Source organism: Triticum aestivum, chromosome 5D (genome assembly GCF_018294505.1).
Source record: "Triticum aestivum cultivar Chinese Spring chromosome 5D, IWGSC CS RefSeq v2.1, whole genome shotgun sequence".
Taxonomy (NCBI): Eukaryota; Viridiplantae; Streptophyta; class Magnoliopsida; order Poales; family Poaceae; genus Triticum; species Triticum aestivum.
This window is the reverse complement of record NC_057808.1, coordinates 101,095,471-101,105,155: the sequence shown is the minus strand read 5'-3', so window position 1 is coordinate 101,105,155 and position 9,685 is coordinate 101,095,471.

Sequence of the window (9,685 nt, the reverse complement as noted above, 5' to 3'; positions counted from 1 at the left end):
AACCAGATTTGAAGCCTTTACTCTTCAGGAAGTCTTTGAGTGTGTCATACCAAGCGCGAGGGGCTTGTTTGAGGCCATACAATGCCTTGTTGAGCTTGTATACCATATCAGGATGTTTTGGATCTTCAAAGCCAGGTGGTTGTGCAACATACACTTCTTCTTCAATCTTGCCATTGAGAAATGCACTCTTCACATCCATTTGATACAGAAGGATGTTGTGATGATTTGCGTAGGCTAGCAGTATGCGAATGCCTTCAAGCCTAGCCACAGGAGCAAATGTTTCATCGAAGTCAACCCCTTCAACTTGAGTGTATCCTTGAGCAACGAGACGAGCCTTGTTTCTGACGACTTGACCATGCTCATCTTGTTTGTTGCGATGTATCCATTTGGTTCCTATTATGTTGTATTTGCGAGGGTCAGGATGCTTGACTAGTTCCCACACATTGTTCAGCTAGAACTGTTGAAGCTCTTCTTGCATAGCTTGAATCCATTCAGGTTCCATGAAGGCTTCAGAACTTTCTTGGGTTTTGATATTGAGACAAATGTAAAGTGCCCACAGAAATTTGCTAGCTGTGTTGCTCTTGAACGAGTGAGTGGACTTGGTGCATTGATGCTATCAATTATCTTCTCAATCTGTACTTCATTTGCAACACGAGGATGAACTCGACGAAGATTTTTCTCTTTCTGATCATTGTCATCATTTGGAGGATTGTCTTCAGGCTGAGCATTGGCTTCAGGTTGATTAGGTGCAGAAATGATGAGTTCCTCTTCAGCCTGTGCCTCAGAAGGTATGATATCTCTAGTCCCCATGAGTTTATGGATTCACTAGGTGGATCTTCATCTAGCACATTTGGCAGGTGCTCTCTTTGCGAGCCGTTAGTCTCATCGAACCACACATCTACAGTTTCAACCACTTTATAATGAAAGAGGTTGAAGACTCTGTAGGAGTGCGAATCCTTTCCGTAACCAAGCATAAAACCTTCATGTGCTTTCGGTGCAAATTTTGAAGTGCGATGTGGATCCTTGATCCAGCACCTAGCACCAAATACTCTGAAGTGACTGACATTTGGCTTCTTACCAGTAAGGAGTTCCTAGGATGTCTTCTTCAGAAGCTTGTGAAGATAAACACGGTTGATGACATGGCATGCAGTAGCAATGGCTTCGGGCCAGAACTTTCTTGGAGTCTTGTATTCATCAAGCATTGTCCGAGCCATCTCAATGAGTGTTCTGTTTTTGCGCTCCATGATGCCATTCTGCTGAGGTGTGTACGGAGCTGAGAACTCATGAGTGAAACCCAATGTATCCAGGTAAAGGTCGATGCCGGTGTTCTTGAACTCTGTACCATTGTCACTTCTGATATGCTTGATCTTGATGCCATAGTTGTTCATGGCACGGTTGGTGAAGCATCTGAAGACATCCTGCACTTCAGTCTTGTAGAGGATTATATGCACCCATGTATATCTTGAATAATCATCAACAATGACGAAGCCATAGAGACAAGCAGTAGTAGTGAGAGTAGGTGAGTAGGGCCAAATAAGTCCATGTGTAGCAGCTTGAAGTGTTGAGATGTCGTCATGATTGTCTTTGAGGGATGCTTGGCCCTAGTCATCTTTCCAGCTTCATAGGCACCGCACATATGATCTTTCTTGAACTTGACGCCCTCGATGCCTATCACATGCTTCTTCTTTGCGAGAGTGTGTAAGTTCCTCATGCCAGCATGCCCTAGCCTCCGATGCCAAAGCCAGCAATCTGAAGCTTTTGCTAGAAGACATACGGCAAGCTATGGTCCTGCTGAGAAATCTACCATGTACAAATCATCTTTTCGATACACTTCAAAGACTAGAGACTTGTCAGATTCCATTAGTACAAGGCAATGGTATTTTCCAAATATCACAATCATGTTCAAGTCACAAAGCATTGAGACAGACATTAAGTTGAAACCAAGGGATTCAACAAGCATCACTTTATCCATGTGCTGATCCTTTGAGATTGCAACTCTACCTAGACCCAATACCTTGCTTTTACCAGTGTCAGCAAATGTGATGTGACTCTTGTCAGATGGAGGTAAGGTTGAGTCCATGAGAAGACTTCGATCACCAGTCATATGATTAGTCCATCCGCTGTCCATAATCCATTCTGAAGACTTTGGTGTCATACCCTACAGTACAGTTAGGGGGATAGGCTTCACCAAGTGTATTGTGAAGCATAAACATTTGACGGACAAGAGGATTATCAAAGCTCAGATCAAGGTTAGGACAGATAGGATGATTGGCAAGCGATTCAGGAACAAAATACATAGTAAGACCATTTGGGCATTTTATCTTGCGCCCTACAAGATGTTTTAGGTCCCCAGCAATAGCATCGGACGCCTTTGATTTCCGACTGGAGACCTTTCCCTGCAAAAGAAAGTTAATTCTTCTTAACCACCCACATCTTCAGGGGTGGCTTAGAAGCAATGAGTCTAAGTGCAGCATCTGAGAACTTCGGCTTTGAAGCCCCAGCAAATAGCCTTGCAGGAGATGAGTGATACTCATATGAATAAGCAGAATAGTTCTTAGTCTTATGAACATAGCGGTTTGATGATATGCGCTCATATTCATAAGTTTGAGTATGATTTCCCTGTAAAACATTGGCGTTAGGGTGACTCAGGTGAGTCATGTGTCTGTATGAAGCCTTCGGGCCATATGAAGCCTTTGCTCTGGGGTTTGTCTTCTTCCCTTTTGGTGTCATGATGACATTCACAGGAAGATTCTCCAGACACCTTTTGGGCACCCAGATCTTTTTCATAGGTGGCCCATTCCTGCAGTTAGTACCAATATACCTGGCAAACACTTCACCATTCTGATTCTTAAACAGTTTATAGTGTGCATCCAAGGAATCATCAATGATAATTGGGTTAGCACAAGTGAAGCCAGATAAGGTGGATGGATCCACTGAAGGTCCCTTTGCAGCAACCCATATGGTTTTGGGGTACTGCTCAGGCTTCCAGTAAGAACCATCAACATTCATTTTCCTCTCGAACCCAACACCCTCTTTTCAAGGGTTTCGGTTCAGAATCTGCTTTTTGAGGACATCGCACAGTGTCTGATGCCCTTTGAGACTTTTGTATGTCCCTGTCTCAAGCAATGTCTTCAACCTAGCATTTTCATCAGCAACAGTAGTGGCATCCTCAGCAGAGGGGTTAGTTACAACATCAATAGTTGAAGATATTGCACCAGTAGAAGCAGTAGAACATTCAGCAACAGAAGTAGCGTTATCACGCTCAAGGCATTTTAGACATGGTGGTTCAAATCCTTCCTGAGCGGGACTAATCCGTTGAGCGCGAAGTGACTGATTCTCCTTTTGAAGATCTTCATGAGCCGCTCTCAATTTCTCAAGTTCTTGCTTCCTTTGAAGATAATCGTAGGAAAGCTTTTCATGAGTTGTTGAGAGCGTTTCATGACGACATTCAAGTTCCTCGTACTTAACATGAAGATTTTTTATTTCTTCAATTAAGGACTGAGATCGGGTCATTTCTGCGTCCAACAGGTCATCGCTTTTGTCTAACAGTTTTTGAATATGTTCCATAGCTTTCTGTTGTTCAGTTGCAATTTTAGCAAGTGTTTTGTAGCTGGGTTTGGATTCACAATCAGAGTCATCTTCACTTGATGTTTGAAAGTAAGTATCACGTGAGTTTACCTTGGCACCACGTGCCATGAAGCAGTAGGTGGGAGCGGAGTCGTCCTTGTCATTAGCATCAGCGTTGGTGGCGGAGCCATTGTCTTCAATGTTGAAGATGGACTTGGCAATGTAAGTTGTAGCTAGAGCCAGACTAGCAACGCCAGAGTCAGACTCCTCCTCAGACTCTACCTCTGCCTCCTCAGAAGCAGACTCCTCCTCTGAATCCATCTCCTTGCCAACAAAAGCACGAGCCTTGCCAGATGAGCTCTTCTTGTGTGATGAAGACTTCGATGAAGATTTGGAAGAAGACTTTGAGGATTTCTTCTTCTTCTTGTCATCAGAATCATATTCCTTGCTCTTTTTCTTCTTCTTGTTTTCATTGTCCCACTGTGGACACTCAGAGATGTAGTGACCAGGTTCCTTGCACTTGTGGCATGTTCTCTTCTTGTGGTCATGAGTAGAAGCTTCATCATTTCTTGAGCTGGATCATGAAGACTTTCTGAAGCCTTTCTTCTTTGTGAACTTCTGGAACTTCTTAACAAGCCTAGCAAGCTCCTTTCCAATGTCTTCAGGATCTCCAGAACTATAGTCAGATTCTTCTTCAGATGAGGAAACAGCCTTTGCCTTCAAAGCGCGAGTTCGGCCATAGTTGGGACCATAGATATCTCTTTTCTCAGATAGCTAAAACTCATGTGTGTTGAGCCTCTCAAGTATGTCAGACGGATCGAGTGTCTTGAAGTCAGGGCGTTCTTGAATCATCAGGGCTAGGGTGTCAAATGAGCTGTCAAGTGATCTCAGGAGTGTCTTGACGATTTCATGCTTGGTGATCTTAGTGGCGCCGAGAGCATGAAGCTCATTTGTGATGTCAGTGAGGCGATCAAACGTGAGTTGGACATTCTCATTGTCATTTCTCTTGAAGCGGTTGAACAGGTTGCGAAGGACACTGATCCTTTGATCTCTCTAGGTTGAGACGCCTTCGTTGACCTTGGAGAGCCAGTCCCAGACTAGTTTCGACGTTTCCAGAGCACTCACACGGCCATACTGTCCTTTAGTCAGATGACCACAGCTGATGTTCTTGGCAGTAGAATCTAGTTGAACGAACTTCTTGACATCAGCAGGGGTGACACCTTCACCAGTCTTGGGAACGCCGTTCTTGACGACATACCATAGATCGACATCAATGGCTTCAAGATGCATGCGCATCTTATTCTTCCAGTAGGGATAATCAGTGCCATCGAAGACAGGGCACGCAGCAGAGACTTTGATTATCCCTACAGTCAACATAGCTAAAACTCCAGGTGGTTAAACCGAATCACACGGAACAAGGGAGTACCTTGCTCTGATACCAATTGAAAGTGCTAGTTATCGACTAGAGGGGGGGTGAATAGGCGATTTTTATGAAAGTCTTCAAAACATGGAAGTTTCGAAGACAAACAATGAAAATGAACCTAATAACATACAGCGGAAGGTAGACTACACTAGGCAAGCCATAGTCAAGTATTCAATGAAGTGAAAGCACGAAGACTAATAGCAGCTAAGTAGTAATGATCAGGAAGGAAGATAGTATGAAGCCACACAACAATAGAAGTCACACAGTGAAGTCAAACAGGTAGCACAGGTAGGCAATGACTTTACGAAGACAAACTGTAAGTAAAGAGAGGGAGAAGATAGAACCGGTCTCTTGGAGAGGATAAGGATTTGTTGGACCAGTTCCAGTTGCTGTGACAACTGTACGTCTGGTTAGGGAGGCTGAGATTCAACTCAGAAGACCACGTCTTCACCTTATTCCCCTTGAGCTAAGGACACCCAATCCCCGCCCAATCACTTTGGTAAGTCTTCAAGGTAGACTTCCAAACCTTCACAGACTTCGTTCACCAGCAATCCACATTGACTCTTGGATGCTCAGAACGTGACGCCTAACCGGCTGGAGGATTCACAGTCCTCAAGTGTAACAAGTCTTCAGGTCACGCGGACAGAAAGACTTCAGTGATGCCTAACACTCTTTGGCTCAGGGTGTTTTGGGCTTTGTCCTCGCAAGGATTTCTCTCTCTCAAAAGCTTCGGAGGTGGGTTGCTCTCAAACGACAAAAGCCGTGCACTAACTCTGAGCAGCCACCAATTTATGGTGTAGGGGGTGGGCTATTTATAGCCACTAGGCAACCCGACCTGATTTATCCGAAATGACCCTGGGTCACTAAGGAACTGACACGTGTTCCAATGATCAGATTTCAAACACACGCGGCAGCTTGGCTTGGGCTACAAGTAAAGCTGACTCATCCAGCTCTGGATAAGATTTGCCCTCATTGTCTTCGCTCGAAGACATAGGATTTGGTTGAGCATCACTTCAGTCACTCTGACTTTGTTCACTTGGACCCCACTTAACAGTACCGTGGTTCCTATGACTCAACAAAGAAGAAAAAGAAACTATGAAACAACAATGTCTTCGCGCTCCAAAGTCTTCATGTGATGTCTTCTCATGTCAGAGTCTTCAATGTGAATATCTTCACATACCACCATTGTCTTCCATGTCTTCACACATTTTTAGGGGTCATCTCCGGTAGGTAAACCAAATCAATGAGGGACTACTACCTGTGTTATCCTGCAATTCTCACAAACACATTAGTCCCTCAACCAGGTTTGTCGTCAATACTCCAAAACCAACTAGGGGTGGCACTAGATGCACTTACAGCAGGGCACCCCTTGGAGACACACCAATTGTTCCAAGCCGTGTGTGGCGTCTCTCTCCATAGTTTACTCCTCCGGTCATATTCACGTAGTGCTTAGGCGAAGCCCTGCGCAGATCACATCACCATCACAATCACCACGACGATGGAATATGATATTATGGTCGAGGGAGAGTTTCGTCAGCACGAATGGATTAGGGGGTCCTCGGATGGCCGGGCTATGTGACATGGGCCGGATTGATGGGCCGTGAAGATATAAGGTAGAAGGCCTTCCCCCGTGTCCGGATGGAACTCTCCTTTGGGTTGATGACAAGATTGGCGTCTGGACGTGTAGTTTCCTTCCTCTGTAAACCAACTTTGTACGACCCTAGCCCCCTCCGGTGTCTATATAAATCGGAGGGTTTAATCAGTAGAGGCTATCACAAATCATACAGGCTAGACATCTAGGGTTTGGCCATTACGATCTTGAGGTAGATCAACTCTTGTAACACCTATACTCATCAAAGTCAATCAAGCAGGAAGTAGGGTATTACCTCCATTAAGAGGGTCAAACCTGGGTAAACATCATGTCCCCCGTCTCCTGTTACCTTCAATCCTCAGACGCACAGTTCGGGACCCCTACCCGAGATCGACCGGTTTTGACACTAACAGACACACTCTCCCCTTCTCGTTGCTATCCATCTCCTAGATAGATCTTGCATGATCGTAGGAATTTTTTTAAAATTTCATGCTACGTTCCCCAACACGGGTCTATTCTTTATCATATTTGCCTTGAGATCTATTTTTATTTGCTTTTGTTTTCATATCTATTTCCAAAAACCCAAAAATACCTTGCTGTATTTTTTGTTACTTATTTTATTTCGCGTTTTATCGAGATCTATTTATCCAATCTATCATAATTTTTATCCCGTCAGCTTGACAATTTCTGGCGTCGTTGCCTATAGAGGGAATGATAACCCCTCATAAGCGTCGGGTTGCAAGTATTTGTTCTTTTTGTGTAGATACCGTTTACATAGTGTTGCTTGGTTCTCCTACTAGATTGATTACCTTGGTTTCATAACTGAGGGAAATACCTACAGTACTGCATCATCCCTTCCTCTTTGGCGACTCCAAAACTATGAGGTCTGAGGGGAAAACATGCCTACCAATGGCCAATGGTATCTGAAAACATCCTTGGCTGGCCATATACTCTGCTCCTGGCGAGGTTACTAACATAGGGGTTTTGAGAACTTGGGTGGACATCTTAAACTTATTCACAAATCCCCTTGATATGTATGATTGCGATGCACCAGTATCGAAAAGAACGGTTGCAGTAAATGACTTAACCAAAAACTTACCGATTACTGCATCAGGCTGAGCTTCAACCTCCTCCATGCTCACCTGGTTCACATGTCCTTCATTGAATGGGTTCGGCTTCTTCCCAGAGCTTCCATTGCCATTTCCATTTTGGGCTTCAGGACAATCAGTTGCATAGTGTCCAGTCTTCTAGCACTTGAAACAAGTAATGTGACTTAGATCCCTCTTGGTTGGGGTAGATGGGTTGGTACGGTTCTGTCCGTTGCTTCCTCCATTCCCATTACCATTCTTGGAGCCATTGTGGTTGTGCGAACTACCTCCTCCATGGGTATGCTGAAACTGTCCTCCCGGTTTCGGGGCAAATCGTGGCTTCTGCTGAGCTCCAGAATTGTACTTCCCTTGTCCATACTTCCTCTTGCGGTTTTCAATCTGTTGTTGCTTCCCTTCAATCATGAGAGCTCTATCTACCAGCTCCTGGTAGTTGTTGAAGGTTGCTACCATCAACTGCATACTCAGTTCATCATTCAGTCCTTCAAGAAACTTCTCCTGCTTGGCAGCATCTGTAGCAACGTCATCTGGTGCATAACGTGCTAACTTACTGAAATCCTCCACATACTGGCCTACGGTGCGTCCTCCTTGGCGTAGGTTGCGAAACTCGTGCTTCTTCATAGCCATAGCTCCTGCTGAAACATGAGCTGTACGGAAAGCTTGCTGAAACTGATCCCATGTGACAGTGTCAATGGGGTGCGTGGCTGTATAATTCTCCCACGATGATGTTGCGGGTCCATCAAGCTGATGTGCGGCAAAACGCACTCTTTCCGCATCTGTGCATCCTGCAGTGGTCAACTCCCTTCCAACTTTGCGGAGCCAATCATCTGCAACAATCGGCTCGGTGCTACTGGAAAACACCGGCGGGTTTAGCCTTAAGAAACGGGCTAAGTGATCAACAGGTGGTGGTGGCGGTGGGTTGTTGTTGTTGTTGTTGCCTTGGTTCTGCACTAACACTTGCATCAGGGCATTCTGTTGCTGAATCAACTGGGTGATCTCTGGCGGGAAAACAAATCCGGGGTCGCGTCTCGGAGGCATCTGATAGGTTTAGAAAAGATGAGAGTTAAGAATAGAATGAGGTCTAGAGAGAAAACACTACCCATATGCTCATGAGACAAATACAATCAATATCACTCAATCAATTCAAACAAGGCATAACAATCGATCTAACTAGCGTTACAAAGTGCTTGAACTATACTATTAAATGGGGGAAAACTACTACTGATATGGTGGTCTAATAAAAATTCTAATCCGTTGAAGACTCCATGATGTCTGCTCCAGCTTCGTCAACCCAGTCATCTTCACTTGGTTCTGAGTCGGTGTCGTCGATGATGATGTAGTTATCCGGACAAGTGCATTCGTCATTCTTTGCTTTTGGCACTGGATTTCCCATGAATACTCCAATCTTCTTCTCCAGGTCGTCATTCTTCCCTACTAGTGCGATGATTTCCTCCATATAATCCTCGCGTGTAGCTTTAAGTTCTTCTTGGAGCTCCTTGATCTTGGTTAGTGCCTTCTTCAGTTCTTCCTTGTCCGTGCACATCTGGTTCTCCTGGCGACGAATATGTTGGTTTTTCTCCTGGATGAAAGCTGCAATTGATCCATCCTTCTTGGTTCTGATCATCTCCCATTGCGCGTCCCGGCGTCCACAAATCTGATAAATTGTATCCTTAAGCTCCTGGTGGTAGACTTCTCCAATGCGTCCCATGGCGATGTGTGCGGCCATGCTCTTCCCTAAACTCCAGGTTGGTGCTTCGAAAACCAATCTTATGGGTTCCGTAGTTGGCACAAACGTCCTTCCTGGAATGTGAACTTGAATCTTCCAGCTCTCCTCTTTGGGTAATGTGGCGTTGTAGGTTCCGGTGATGCTTGGTATTCCTATGTTCAAATACTTGGTGACTTCCTTCAAGTGTCGACCAAACGGTGTGTCTTCATCTGGTTGCATGAACTTGCTCCTTGCATCCGCCATTCCTAAAAGATTAGAAAGTGGAGAGGGGT